Genomic DNA, 14795 nt, shown 5'->3' with positions numbered 1-14795 from the left:
AATCAGCCTTGCTTGCTTATTACAAAAAGCCCACACAGAAAACATATGTTTGCATTGTTCTACCCGTACTAGTTTCTCTAAGAGTGCAAAAACTAAATGGAATAACAGAGGAGACAGAGAATCCAGTGACGCTTTGCCATAAAATATAATTATACAAAAAGACACTCAAAATTAAGGGCAATATAGACAAACACAACAAGTATTAGTACAGTGGAATGCTCTTGCAACAAAACTGAGAATTACAAACTAAGGAAGTTAGCATGGCGTAGAAACTACAGAATATTAAGGATTAGAAATCAGGCCTAAAGATTTCTCAGCATAATCAGGGGAAGAAAGTTTCTGTACAACAACAACAGATTCCTTAAAACAAGGACTCTTCAGGATGATAACTTCACAGTTTTTACTTTGCATGATGAAATGTCAGATCTCATCTTGTTCAAGGCAAGTCTAGTTAATCTACTGGCAGAGGAACTCAGGAGAACGTATAGCTTCTGGCCACGCTCTTGGTCACACCACAACCACTGTCAAAACAGCAGAAGCACATCTTCCCTGTCAGTAACGCAAAGCACAAATCACATTCACCACTAGTTCACACTTTGCATAAAAACCTATCAGGCCCCATTCTTTCTGCTAAATGATCAGACAACCACATTCAGTTCAGTATCAACACAAACTAGACAACAGCATTATTTTTGGTCAGGTTTTCCCAGTCCCTATACATGGCTTTTGTTGGGCTTTCTCTGAGTATCTCCAGGCCTCTCTAGCAGTGGGGGCCCAGAAGTGGCTCCAACACTCCAGGTATGAACTATTGCAAGTTTCAAAAAACTGTGGTTTGTGTTTGTTTTTATTATTATTATCATTATTATTATTATCATTATTATTTTGTTAGACAGGTGGATATTTCTATCAAGTGAAAGATTTAGTGCTCTCACTTTGCAATACTAACTTCCTCCCAAGATCATAGCAACACCAGATATTTGGCTTGTAGCTTTGAAGACCTTGCACAAAAATGAATTTCACCATAATGTATTTACAGAAAGAGAGAGAGAGACTTAAAGCAAAGGAAGCAAGCACTGCCACTGACTTAGTTGGGAACAGGATACCAACACAAGGGAAACAAGAGGAATGACAGAACGCAAATAGAGAAAGTAATCTGAGCTTAGGCAGAAAAATAAAGTATATAGTCACTGGAAGCAAGGCCAGGCAACATGGGAGGACTATAGGGATGCTGTTTGTCTTTGTAGGGAAAAAAAAATGTGCAGCCAAAGCTCAGTTTGAGTAGAAGCTGGCCAATAACATGGGAGGAAATAAGAAGGATTTTTTTTTTTTTTTTTTTTTTTAACAAAATACATTAACAAGAAAAGCAGGACTAGAGAACATTAGTGCATTACTTGATGAGAATGATCACACTCCAGGTGCCCCGAGCTGAAGGACTGTGACTGCAGTAATGATCAACTCCCAGACAACTCCAAACTTGTGCAGGATTTGCTGCTCCACCTGGATGCATATATGTCTATGGGACACAATGGGATTTATCTGGGATTTGAGTACTCACAATGGGTACTCAAAGAGCTGACTGATATCATGAGACCTCGCTATTTTTGCAATGGTCTTGGGAATCTAGAGAGTTCCCAGTTGACTAGAACTTGGCAAAAATTGTAATTTTCAAGAAGAGCAAGAAAGACGACTCTGGTAATTACAGGCCTGTCATTTTCATTACAGTACCTGGAAAAATTATGGGGAAATTTATGTTTGGAGCTATTGAAAAACACCTAAAGGACAATGAGGCCGTTGGTCACAGTCAACACAAGTTCACAAGGAGAAGGTGCTGTTTAACTAACTTATTTTCATTTTATGACAAGGTCGCCCATCTAGTTGACCAAGGGAATCAAGTTGGTACTATCCTTTTGAATTTCATTAAAGCTTTTGACAGTTTCTCACCATATTCCAGTGGAAAAATGTCTAGCATATGGCCAGGAAAAACATCATGGGTCAGCACTTGGTGGATGCGTCAGGTCCAAAGGATTATAATAAATGCAGTTAGATCAAGCCAGCGGCCAGTCACTAGTGGAGCCTCATGGCTCCACTTCAGGATCAGTTCTCTTCAGTGTTTTTATAAATGACTTGAATGCAGGACTTGAATGTATACTAAGTTACTGGATGACACTATACTGGGAGGAGGTGTTGATTCCCTCTAGACTACAAAGGCCTTGCTGAGAGATTGTGACAAACTGGAGGGCTTGGTGTGGGCGAGCTGCATGGGCTTCAACAAAAGCAAGTGCTGGATTCTGCACTTGGGATAGGGCAAACTGAATACTGTGTGCAGGCTCAGAAACCAGAATGTAAGGAGGACATAAAACTATATCAGTGTCCAAAGGAGGGCCATGGAGATGAAGAGTCTGGAGGGCAAGATGCATGAGGAGCAGCTAAAGTCCCCTGCTTTGCTCATCCAGATGGGAAGCTTCATGGCAGCCCTCAGCTCCTCGTGAGGAAAGCAGAAAAGCAGCACAGATCCCTCCCCTCTGGCGGCAGCAACATCACCTGAAAGAACTGCATGGAGCTGTGTCAGGGGAGGGTCAGGTTGCAGGTTAGGAAAAGGTAATTCAACAGAAGGTGGCTGGACACTGGAACAGGCTCCCCAGGACAGTGGCCACAGCCCCAAGCCTGCAGGCATTCAGGAAGCCTTTGGAAAACATTTAACTTTAAAGCTGTCTCCCAGCTCTTCCCTGGTTTAGACAGCTTGTTCTTTGTTCCGCTGCTTTCCCACGTGCCTGTATACCTCCCTGCACCTAATATACATGAGCTAGGCTGCAGCGTTCGAATCCATGTGAGATGAAGAAAAAAACTAAAACACACTCAAAAGCTGTAAGGTTAGCACCAGTACAATACAGCAGCTTACTTTCTTGTGACAGCAAAAATTTTCAAGTCCCTCAGTCTGCTTTTGATATTTGCCTAAGTTCATCTCACAATAACATGAAGGTTAAATTTAGAAAACATTTCAGCATGCCCACAGTGTAAACACATTCAATAATAATTTTCTGCAAAGAACATCATAAAGGCTTTTAGTACAGCTTCCTATAGGTATCAAAACAAATAAGAACAACATCATCTGAAGTTTAACATATAGCCTCCTCAGAAAACCAAACATCAGCTTCCTTCCTGTCATCAGAAAATGACTGCACCAGTCAGTAGAGAGCTATACAGTCTCAGATGCCCTTTTTCTTGCAAACCAAGGCAATTATTGGAATCTACCAGCTGTTTCAGGTCATATGTGGGAACTTTCTTGAAAGGAGAAATGCAGAACCATGTTGAAAATGCATCACAGATAGCGCAATTCTCACTTCAGACAACTACCTTAAAGTTTCCAGCAATTGATTTGAATGGCGTAGTCTAAAAAACATGAGACATTTTTGAGGAACTTAAGACAACATTTCTGATAAAGACATTACGTTATTTTTTCTTGTAGAGATAGTATTCCTTTTTTGTTGTTGTTTTGTACTTATTCTTCTAACAAATAAATATTCCAGAAAACTAGAAATTCCTGTGCTACACTACATAAAGTATGTTTGACTTGAGCATAATTAATACGATTTCAAGGAAAAAATAAGTGTAGAAAACAAAAAGGTATGTACAGTGAAACAATGGGAAGAGCAAGTTGTAGGGATTCGTAATTAAGTTTAACCTTCAGAGCAGTTGGAGATCAAAATTCCTATTGCTTTTTCTGATACACAATCACAAGAGCAACAAGTCTTGGAGTATCACTGCTGCTTCCATCTGAAGATAATTGTTCTACTCTGTTCTTTTCACAACTAACCGAATGTCATATATATTACTACGCCTCATTCACTTGGTACATTTCAAAACGACACACTTGGACAGGTAACCACAAGGTACTTGGTAACAAATAAGGTTAAAAGAGAGATATTTAGTACGTAACATTCGGAGAAGCAGAGAGCTTTCTCATCTACTGTAATTTCCCAACTCCGCATATCATAGAACAACAGTAAAAGTACTGTGTACTGGCTGTGTCACCACATACTGGAAATAACCAGTAACAGTAAAGAACTATGTTAGGACAATGACTGTAAAGTAAAAAGCTAGAAAGCATGCCATAAAAATGACATCTCATACTCAATGACAAACGTGCCAAACTAAAAATGCACATGTAACTAGCATAAACAGCTCCAGATCTTTTCAGTGACCATGCTGTTAAGTGCCTGTACGATTAACGTATTTTGAGAGCTAAGTTCTATGCTTTCATGAGACATTTAACTAACTTCTTTAAAACTTACCCTTGGGGAATTAAGTTGGATTACTGGACTGTCTCTTCTCTCCTCCTCAGACTCCATTCCTGACAAGATGAAAGCAAAATGGATACTCTCTGATTTGGACAGTCAGAAGGGAAGAGAAACAGAGAGCAAGCAGAAAGACAAGAAACAATGGACTGCTACAGAAAGGAGAGAGACAAGAAGCACAGTGATGTGGCAGCAGTGTTTGTGACATCAGCAGGATGAGCCACAAAGAGAGGTGTGTGAGGAGACCACAGAAGAGGCAGAACAGCAGTGCTGTGCCAAGCCATGTTCTGGGGAGCCAGACCCCGTGCAGTTGAAGATGATGTTGCATGGAGGCTTGCAACAGAGAGAGATGTAACATCCAGTCAGTAACTACACAAAATCCATTATTGCTGGAGCCTCAAATCTGTGCAATTTTGTCAATAAATTGCCTCTATGAACAAACACTCTGTCAGTCAACATCAGTACAGAACTTCAGGGGGCAACATGGCCATAGAGTGCTGAGTGAACCAATGCCACACAACCAGGGAGCATTTCCAGAAAAACAGAACCACAGAATGACACATGTTGGAGAGGACCTCTCAAGGTCATCTGGTCCTTGAAGAGTAGCAAGGAGAGCTCAACTCTTTTCAACTGATGCTAACCTAAATTTTACAATATTTAGAAGTGCCTGCATGAGTAGTCTGGTTATTGTTTTCTGAGGTATTTAGGTTAGAAATTCAATTGCTCACAGCCAACACAGGTCCATGAAGGGAAGGTTCTTTTTAATGTATTTAATTTCCTTTTATGACAAGGTCACAGATCTAGCTGACCAAGGGAAGCCAATTAATGTTATCTTCTGGGATTACAGTAAAGCTTTTGATACTGTTCCTCACAACACCCTTCTGGACAACATGTCAAGCATATGGCTAGACAATAACGTGATAGGTGATAGCAAAAGGGTTACATCAAGCTGACAGCCAGTCACTAATGTGGTTCCCAGAGCTCCATTTTAGGACCAGTTCTCTTCAGTGTTTTTATAAATGACCCTGAGGTAGGACTAGGTGTTTTGAGCAATTCTCCTGATGATACTAAATTGGTTGGAGTTGTTGATCCCATCAAGGGCAAAGAGACCATGGAGAGAGATCTAGAGAAATTTGAGAGCTGAGTAATCACTAATTGCCTGAATTTTAACAAGAGCACTTGGAAAGGGGCAATCCTGTCTAAACATACAGACTGGGGCATTAGACAACTGCACCACAGTCACACTGACAGGAGTTTGGGGGATCTTGGTCCACAGCAAGTTGAACATGAGTCAATAGTGTGGCAAGGCCAGGAAGGCCAATTATATCCCGGGGTGCAACAAGCACAGAATATCCATATAGTCAGCAGATACTTGTAAGAAATCTCACAGTTAAAACTCATGATGCCCAAGAAGATCTTCCATAATCCTGAATGCACTAGCAGGTAACCCCCAGCTATGCTGTCACATGCAGTCCACTCCACTGCAATCCCACAACTAGGAGCTTCCTGCTTTAGGTGGAACAGAGCTCAATCCCTGTCCTGTGCAACAGGTAGTTTGCACAGTTTCGATAGACAGATTGGGTGGTGTTTTAAGGGGGCTTTAATTCTGAGGATGGAATTGAGATTCATCTGATTAATCTGATTTAATCAAAGCAGATCTGATTAATCAAAGTCAAACAACAAGGCTAAAGAGGCAAACCACAGCAGGACTAAAGCTGTTCCTGTCAAGATCTGTTTATACTGTCAGGTTATCCATTCAGTGTGTCACTCAGAGTTCAGTCCACAGTCCAAATACATGAGAGACTACTAATAAGCTAGCGTAGGGTTAATTCATTCCAGCACATATGCCATGTCTACCATGTTTATGCTGTTATTGTTTCATTAGCAAGTGTGAGGTTTCTGGATGATTCTAGAAATATTCAAATGATGCAATTGCAAAATTATTTGTCAGGCAGTTTCAATCACAGCAAAATAAAACATGTAATATTTTAAATCAGTTAGAACCAAAGAAGAGCTCAGATACGTCTACAAATAGATGACAGCTTAACAACCACATGCTACCCTCCTCTTCTAACTGTCTGCATCAGTGTATCAAACTCCAGCAAGACAAAGAATAAGACAAATGAATCCTCTCCTTTTACTCCACTAATGTGTGACCAAGGTAAGTACCTTCAAGAAGGGATTTTTCTACTTGTGTAACTTGGTATACCAAAATGAAAACTTTACTTTCCTTGTCATTTCCTCCCAGTCATAATGGTGATGGAAATTTCAAATTCATATCAACATTGTGTGCTTGAATATTCTGAGATGAGCTGATATTCATGCATTCATAAAAGTATTTTTAAGAATACTTTTTCAGGGAAAATAGTGGAGTGAATTTGAAGCAAGTATGTTCCTACTACACAGCCCACAGCCATTCAGCTAAGCAACAACTTTAAAGCAGCAAGAGAAACCAGGGGAAATGAAGTTGATGACTATCAGGCAGTTGAAGGTAATTTGGATTTTTTCTCTTACTCAGAAAAATACAACATATATCTCAGTTTGTTAGTTTCCTAATTACAGATTTCAAAGACTTTACATCAGCTATTGGTATTTCTGTGGTACAACTGTCACAAAAACAAACAAACAAACAAACAAACAAAGAACACAGTTTCATTTATATTTAATTAGTACCTTATGTACTATTTCAAAATTCTGGGAAGCGACAGGTGTCCATGTTAAAAATGTGGAGAATTCACCACCTCGGAATCTCCAAGCTTCAAGAATGTCACATTCATGGTAAACTCTTTCAATTCCCATTACTTATAGTCCTGGAAAAAGAGAAGTAACAGAACTCTAACAGAACATTCCGCTCTCTTAGCAGGACTGGCCACAGTGCCCTGGAGCTTAAAAACAAGAATGTAGCACCTGTAAATAAGTAGATATATATTTTTTTGACACTGTGAATACATACTGAAGATACTGCTTTGTTTCTTTAAATCACGGTGCCAAACATAGGACCATCTCACAAATGTTGTGCTTTGAATTCAGTGACAATGCCTGAGGTTCATCAAAGCTTTGGAAGAAACTTAAAGGAAAAAGAAAACTTCTGATTTCCGAGAAAGACAAAATGTGTTGTTAAATGATAATAATTAGAAGAATTTTGTTTCTTTTCACTGTTAAACTATTAGAAATAAAATCAGCCTAAACACATCTAAATTACTCTGAGCCAGAAACCGAGTGAGGGAAAATACTGAGGACCATCTTCCAAAAAATCCTGTTGCTTAAGGCTCAAATGAACATGTAACTCAGTGAGTTCTCAGTGACATGCTGCAGCTACTTAAACAAGTAAAAAAACAATGAAAGATTTTTCTTACTATTCTTACATCTAAGATAATGCAATTTAATCTAACAGGTAGGGCATAATGAACTCTCATTCTCCAGATTAGAAACTAAGACTTAACAGCATTGAAGCACCTTTGCAGGAAGAAAGTGGATTTCAGACAGTGAATTTCAGTTTAACAAAGAACAAGTCCAACAAGAACTGATGGCTGAAAAAGATTAAGCAATTTAAAGTGAGCAGTTAACAACTTTGGGCACTTGATAGGGCATGTCAACACAAAGTAGTGCTATTGCTCTTATGGATATTTCCAAATTATGACTGATGCACTTTTCTGAGATACCATCAGCGTATTCCTCACAAGGCTCACAAGGAAAAATAACTGTTTAATGCTGATATCCCATAATTCCTCCATAATTCAGATAGATAAAAGAATGGAATTACCTTCATTTGCACTAAAGAAATAGTCTTCAGCTATTGGATTAAATCCTGATCTATCAAACAAAGATAATATTCAGTACTCATGAAGCAGTTAGCACTCTTGCTATTTTAAGCTAGGGAAAAAAAAAGTTTACAATGCTGAGTTAGGCATTAGTAGTGCATTATGTTAATTACAGAGAAATTACAGGAAAATATTAAAACAATATATTGTGTTTCTTCACCTGGAATAATTGTATTTGATGAAAAATCTCTATGCTACATATACGCTTCTATTCTCATAGATTTTATCCTTGAATCTATTGCTTATTACAAAGACTAAGTAACCATACATTTTGATTGCTATAATTTCCATATACTTAAGCACTAGCTAACCCTCCATGAGCAAAATTGCATCAACTAATCTTGAAGAAACTTTTTAAAATCACAAATGTGCTGTCATATAGTGTAGTTCCATAAACAGAAGACAAAATACTCCTCCTACACAATATACTGCACAAGAAATCTCACTTTTTTTCCTCAAATAAAACACACTCTGTAAAAGCAAATCAGTAATTAGTAGGCTTATCCTATATTTTCTTCTATCCTTAAAGACATCCTTATTTTATTTCTTTTGGCTTCTATTACTTCTGACTAGTTTTATTATTGCCATTTGCAAATTAGTCAAATGCCATCAAATCTCTAGCTGCTCAGTCAGATTTGCTGCATGGACAAGACAGGTAATGAAACATCTTCCCAAAAAAACTGCATTAAGCTGTCAAGACCCTGGATTCTGCCAGTTGGACATTTCAAGAAGGGGCATAGGGGAATGAGAATAAAATGAGTAAATTTTATCAATTGTGTTAACTGCTGGAGTCTCAAGGATTTGATAAGAGACAGAGCAAAGGATTCTATGGGAAGTGTTGCCACTGCCTTTTTAAAGAGGCACATAAATACAGACACACTAGGGATGCATAAGATGGCCAATAATGTAAACTACATCTCACATCTGATGCTGAATCACAAAAAACTGCAGGCAGAAGTAAAATAAGGCCAAGAATAAACCTATGCTAGGCAAAAATATGTAAGAATATTATTACCTAAGATTATTATATAATCTTAGATATCTATCTATTATTATTATCTAAGACCAGGGTAACTAGTTCGATATGTAGGTTATAGAAGTATGCCACAAGCATTCAAGGCAAAATGATCAAAACATGAAGGTAAATGACAGAAATTTAAATACTTCAGTAACTCAGTCAAAATAAATGAGACCCTAGCATGGGAATATCATGGTGGACCACTGCTGTAAAGAAGGGTAGGAAATTAACTTTTATGTGATATCAACAGGAAACAAGCTCATAAGATCTGCAATAAAACCTAAAATACTTGTAAATAAAAAGGTAAAGCCATTTAGTTGAAGTTTCAAAACAAAATTAAAACTTCTTTCCACTCCTCAGTCAAAGTGGACAAGCAAAAAATATCAGCCACTTGATCCATGTAGATATAGGTCACTTTGATAGTGGTCCTTTTGGATAGTATTGAGGTATAGAGAAGTATCAAAGAAAAAGTAACTGGATGGAGAACAACTGCAAGAGAGGAGACAAATGGAAAAGAAATTTGAAGAATCTAGATGAAAATCTCAAGTGTCTAGGTGATATATTCCTCATTCCAAAAATGCATGTTTATATTTATAGCAGAAAACACATCTCCATTACTACCAAAATGACAAAAAAAAAAAAAAAAAAAAAAAGACTCAAAATGACTCAAAAAAAGAAAACATGCATCAAAAAATAAACAACAAAAATAAAAAGCAACAACAACAAAAGAAAAACCACACTGAAGAAAACATGCACCACAACTACTACAACCAGAGTGTCCCAGTAACAGGGCCTAAAGACCAGAACCTTTCTGAACAGAATGTGATTGATACTGAATTAGGGCTTCAATTGTCAAACCGTATCTGTTCACACTAATCTGTCTTTACCCTTGATGTAACACTTTGGTGAACTATTCCTGCCACAAGGCTATTATTAAAGCAGTACTTCTACGTTTCAAGTTATCAATAAAAATCACCTGTGATTTATTTGGAAAGGATGTTAGTTTGCTTATAGTGATTACTACACCTACCCACAAGGGCATAGTTGTCATTCATCATACAAAAAATATGTGAAAGAAAGGCCAAGAAGCAGTGTCCTTTTTTGCCTATTTGGGCCTTTCTGCATCTTAATGTTAAATAGAGGGAGGTGCTCAATCTTTTAAATCTTGGTTAGTCTCTTCACTAAGCTGATCATACATATTTCTCAACTGTGCTTGGTCTTGTTTGAATTTTAGTGAGGCCTCCGTACATCATACTGTCAGACTTCTAGTATAAAGGGCACAATAAAAATATAAAATGATTGATGAGTCCCTTATAAAAAACATACTGTCAGCACTGTTTTATTTTATGCTCTAATTTGGAGCAATTGATGTTGTCAGGAAGCTGAAACAAAGTAAAGTAGTAACTGCTGTTGCAATTTTTAAATAATTTACCATTCAGGTCTTGGAAGAACACCCTTCACTGTCTTAACAAAGAGAATTTGTTATCCAGACTGTAAGTGAAGTGAGAATCAATAGAGAGAAATAAGATTTAATGCACAAATACTACAAAGTTAACAAGAACACATTAGAACAATCCCATTACACCTACTACTCCTATGAGCTCAAGTAGGGATATAACTCTTTAAAGTAAATAAAAAATGCTACCTCCATTTTCTTAGTCTACTAGCTATTCCTATCATGAGTAAGTAGCAGAGAAAACATTTGCAATACACTCACTAGTGAAAGTGTTAATTATTTTCAAATACTTTCTCAAGTATAAATCTACTTAAATTATTTCCTAAAATAAAGTACGCATATACATCAATGTTTCTAAGAACATTAAGCAAGCAAACATTTCCTAATTTTTGCCTTTTTCAATTTTGTCCACACCTACAATACTGTAGCACTCAAAATGCAATAAAGAAAACAAAGGAAAATGTCAGAGTTGAAAATACGTTCTGGAAGATGTAATACAATTCTTAAATATTTGCATGTAGAAATTACGTATACAAACAACTTTAAACAGCTATACCTGGAGGGTACATACAGTGAACTCAAATTACTTTCAACATCATCTACATTCAAGAGGCTATTACAATCCACATAAAACTGCAGTTTTCTTAGGCTTGAAATAATCCCATTAATGTACCTTCATTTTTTTATGTATTGTGTGAACAGAGAAAACATTATTAAGCAATCATTAAACAACCAGGGAAGATTATGTATAGACTCTTCATTTTCTAACATTAAATTATTATTCTTTATAATACATCTTGGCTTGACTTCACTGTTATAATTAATAAAAGGTCTAGTCAAAAACTTCAAGAATTCAACAACACTATTAGTGTGGAGAAGTCATGAGGAAAAATGACAGTTGTAAAATTAAATTATTCAGAGAATAAAAGGGCAAGAAATTGCAATTTATTTCACTTCTTGATATCGTTCTTACAGAGGTAAAAAATACTTCACCATCACCACTTAACATTTATGATATTTTTATGTTAAATTAAGATAAATTTTCAACTCCTCAGCAATCCAACTCCCAAGACATAAAAGAAAATAAAATCACTTTCTTAATTTTACCTGTGATCATTTGATAAACATGGGCAGTGGTAATTAGAGAAAAAATAAAACTTCACAAAGTTTATAAAGTAAATTCTTTACTTTGAAGAGTAAATTCTTGCAAGAGTTTATTTGAATGAACATTGATCAGACTGTTACTTGTCAAAAACATCACTGTGAAAAAAAAATACATATGAAATACCCACTGAAAAAATTATTTGAAGAGCTAACAGTAAAATTTAAATCTATGAATTTCATTCAAACTAATTATTCATGATTTTTTCCTCATAAATGTCAATTTTTAAGCAACAAATTTAAAGAGGAATATTTCTTACGGATAATTTGACATTCACAACAATCATCTCGCTGAATAGCAGCCAAGTACGAACACATACATACAGGATACATGCACTTACTCTTTCATCTATTAAATACCATGGTAGTGCATATATTAAGTTGAAAATCTGAGTAACGTGTTCAGCTCTCTCTTCTCTTCCTTAAAAAAAAAAAAAAAAAAAAAAAACTATACAAATTTATTTACATCAAACTACACATCACTTGCTATTGAACTACAGAACGTGCACACACAGAGCAAACTGCCCAAGCACAATGCCTCAGAGGATCTAGGAATCTTAGCATGAACTGCTTTGGGCAACTACACGAGACAAGGGAATACTAAAGAAGCTCAAGAGAAACAGAAGATCCCAAAGGTTTAAGACACTCTCTAAAATTAGAAAACAATCCTAATACAAAAATATACTAATTATATGAAGGATACAACATTCAGAATCACATTTGAACCCTTCCTTTGAAATCAGTGTGAAAAAACTTGATATGAAAGAAACTGCTCTCTTTCCTTCCTCCAAGAAGCTCTCATTTACAAACGGAAGTTAGGAAGAAATATGATAGCTGATGACCTTCTATATGCTACACTGTAACACAGAGCCACCAGTGCCTCTCCAGAAAATGTCTAAGAATGTTACCTTGGGTTCTGATTTTTCATCTTTAGTGTGCAGGCTCGAGAAGATCTATTAAGATGGCTATGGTGTTCATTACTTAAGACATTTCAAAACTAATAGATAAATAACTGACCTAAAACTTAAGTAATAAACACATAGCTACATTTGCAATTGCATCACTGTGCATCCTATCACACACAATTAGAAATTTACTATTAAACTTAAAACCTATGAACCACCCAATCTATGAATTATTTCAGTTTACAGTGGAGGACAAATTGCTCCAGGCTTCCACACCAAGCCTTTTGAAAACAGAATGATCTGACAGTCCTGTGCTTTGACTGAGAAGACTCTCTCCAGGTAGGCTCAGAGCTCTAGGTCACCCTCTGCACTCCTTAAACAACTGCATTCCTATGGTCAGCAGGGTACCCCCTCTATTCTTTTTTTGCCTGATTTCCATACCACATTCTTGTTTTCCCCTCATTTCTAGTGTCACGGAGTTACCTAGATAGATCTGTGCCCATGACAGGGGGGGGCAGTAGGCTTGCGGGCCCCCCTCCCCCCTGGCTTCCCGAGAAAAATGAAGCGGCAGCAACGATCTAAGAAGGAGAACTTATTTTACTATTTTACTAACTATGATGTTGGGATGCAAGATGACACGATACAATACAATCTAATTGGGAGTAAGGATAATAAACCAAATGAAATGAGGGAGAGAGAGCGAAAGAGCGATAGAGAGGGAGAGAGAGAGAGAGTGAGAGAGTTTCCGAAACCGAAAGCCTTACTTGATGAAGGCGCCCGGCTTGGAAAGCACACCCACTCCTCTCCCGGCAGCAAGCGAAAGTGAAGAAAAACCGCGCGCAACCAGATGACGTATCTTCCGTGATGTGTCTTCCTTCTCTGACCGTGAGGTCCTCTGGGATACGTAGTTCTTCTCTTTTCACCATGATGTTATGATGTGGAATACCAATAGCGAAGTTACAAAACCATGACATCTAGACCTTCCTTTTTGCCATAATTGTACCACTATTTCTCCAAGTAGTCTCCTCCCAGTTCTTCTACATCCACACCTCAATTTGGCATTTCATATACCATTACTCAGCTACAAATGATGCTACTGATAAATATTAATCACAGCTATGATTACTTTTCCAGTGGCACAGCAAGGGATGAGCTGTACCTTAAGTAGAGGGGAAAGCAGCAGCCAAGGGGGATCTCAGCGCTAATAGCACTGTAATAGCACCGGCAGCACCACCCAGGGCCAATCCCCATGTCAAAGGAGCAGGACAAGGGAGATGCAGGACTGCTTGAAGTTCTTATCACCAGCAGAGTTCATGGTGATGATACAGCTCTGATATCAAGCTGGGAAGTCAGAATCAGATCAGGGTTCAAGACAGCCCAGTGATTTCCAGGCAGGTCAGTCACAACAGAGCAGATACAACATCAAGCTGTGCAGAGTCCACAGGTCAAGATCAACAAGGTCCACAGGCAGGCAACGGGGCCAGCTGTGACAGGGCTCCATGAAGACCCACCTACACTGTCAGTGGGTCAGGAGCTGATGGGCCATAGCTGAACTGCAATGGGCTCCTGGGCCCATGGCAGTGCAAGTGGAGGTCTCAGGGGGATTGCTTAGGGACAAGAGGACACTCTTAGTACCCTGAGATGTACCATGACACTGCTCACTTTTCACTGCTCACAGAGCACCCTGCTTTCTGTAGTAGCTGCTTGATTAGACATCAGTGACCATGAAATGCTTCTCATGGAACATCCTTGCTCCATTTCAGGGGTCTTAGCTGAGGCCTGCTTCTCTATCAGGCCTCTTGTTCCCAAAGTCAAAACATCCTTCAGAAAGTAGCTTGTTGGTTATCTGTCACTTAGAATTGCTTTTTGGATGAAGTTTTTCCTTTAATATCTGTACAACTTATGAGCATCATGAAAACAATATGTACACTTCTGAACATAAGTACAAGCTCTCCAAAGTCTCATCTTAGTTGGAAATTCACTCCTATAAAAAGATATAAATCACTAAACAAAGTACAAAGCCTAAAAAGAAAACACCACCTCTGTAACAGAAAAAAAAAAAAAAAAAAAAAGTTTTTAAAATATTTTTCCAAATAACAGTTCATAACAGTTCTAGCTTCTTTCAGCCCAACAGACACA

At 37.8% G+C, this 14795-nt stretch overlaps 1 long non-coding RNA gene across 1 annotated transcript in view; it reads right to left on the bottom strand.

The window, feature by feature from the left end:
- The window catches only part of LOC112530572, a 153212-nt gene extending 139763 nt beyond the window's left edge, over positions 1 to 13449 (bottom strand). The window contains exons 1-4 of the long non-coding RNA XR_005849637.1: positions 13421 to 13449; positions 12093 to 12172; positions 6969 to 7105; positions 4293 to 4351 (exon numbers count right to left, since the gene is read on the bottom strand). This is a non-coding gene — a long non-coding RNA (uncharacterized LOC112530572). The remainder of the gene's footprint in view (positions 1 to 4292; positions 4352 to 6968; positions 7106 to 12092; positions 12173 to 13420) is intronic.
- Between the last annotated feature and the right edge of the window lie 1346 nt (positions 13450 to 14795).

This window comes from Gallus gallus, chromosome 1 (genome assembly GCF_016699485.2).
Source record: "Gallus gallus isolate bGalGal1 chromosome 1, bGalGal1.mat.broiler.GRCg7b, whole genome shotgun sequence".
In the NCBI taxonomy this organism is placed as follows: domain Eukaryota; kingdom Metazoa; phylum Chordata; class Aves; order Galliformes; family Phasianidae; genus Gallus; species Gallus gallus.
Note: the sequence above shows the minus strand (reverse complement) of the source record. Positions and strands in the feature narration are given on the sequence as shown.